Below are 1,269 nucleotides of genomic sequence, written 5' to 3' on the forward strand. Positions count from 1 at the left end.
GGGAGAAATCAAGATTCGATCTTTATATCAGTTCCTTGTGAAGGGACTGATAGGAAACTGTGCTCACGTGCCATCTTGCTATTTCTTGCGAAAGACTAGGTTCTTGGAGAAGAACACTGTTGATTCTGCTCCATCCTACACTGTGCCATCTTTAGTGGGAGCAGTCTTTGGATTTTTCCTTGGGCGTGAACACCTTCGTTGGGAGATATTATTTCTCCATATCAGGTATAATCCTCTCCTGCTGCTTTTGTTCAGATCTGGTTCAATTTATGATTCAAGATTGATCCTTAAAAATATAATTTTCTAAATAGAGAATGTGATTTCTAATTGAAAGAAGAGAAGGGACTGATAGGAAACTGTGCTCACATGCCATCTTGCTATTTCTTGCGAAAGATTAGGTTCTTGGAGAAGAACACTGTTGATTCTGCTCCATCCTACACTGTGCCATCTTTAGTGGGAGCAGTCTTTGGATTTTTCCTTGGGCGTGAACACCTTCGTTGGGAGATATTATTTCTCCATATCAGGTATAATCCTCTCCTGCTGCTTTTGTTCAGATCTGGTTCAATTTATGATTCAAGATTGATCCTTAAAAATATAATTTTTTAAATAGAGAATGTGATTTCTAATTGAAAGAAGAGAAATTTTTGAAATTCGCCCACCTTATTCCACAAGATTTGGGCGTCCATACGATGGATCTCTCATCCCTTCACTTGCACCTTTTACAAGGCAAGAGAGAATGATAACTATTCTCGTCAGAGAGGATGAAATCATCCACTCTTACCATTTCTAGAATTTCCATTAATGTTATTCTTTACAACTCCTTAAAAGCTGGGCAAAACCCTAGCCATGTGCTTTGATGAATTTTATATATAGATAGATAGATAGATAGATAGATGGATGGATGGATAGATAGATATAGATAGATTGGCTCTGAAACAGTGCAGTTCAATCCCCAATCCAATATGGCCAAAGGAAATTGTTCCCTACATTGCAAATATTTGAAGTTTGCAATTTTCCCTAGTAGAATTCTTGAAATTCCACCTACTCGGATCTAGGTTGCCGAAGTCTTCAATTTTCACAAAGTTTCTTCACTGAAAATAAGAGTGTGACTCGTGCATACAAGATCAGTTTGAAATATTGCCATATAAAACATGTATGACGCAAAAAAAAAAAGAAAAAAATCTATTACAACCCTAAATCACCTTATTAAGCTTTCGGGGAGATTTCTTACAAAACTCACAAGGACAAATTATGTGTGGAGAATAAGAA

Source organism: Nelumbo nucifera, chromosome 2 (assembly GCF_055504915.1).
Source record: "Nelumbo nucifera cultivar China Antique chromosome 2, China Antique-T2T, whole genome shotgun sequence".
Taxonomy (NCBI): domain Eukaryota; kingdom Viridiplantae; phylum Streptophyta; class Magnoliopsida; order Proteales; family Nelumbonaceae; genus Nelumbo; species Nelumbo nucifera.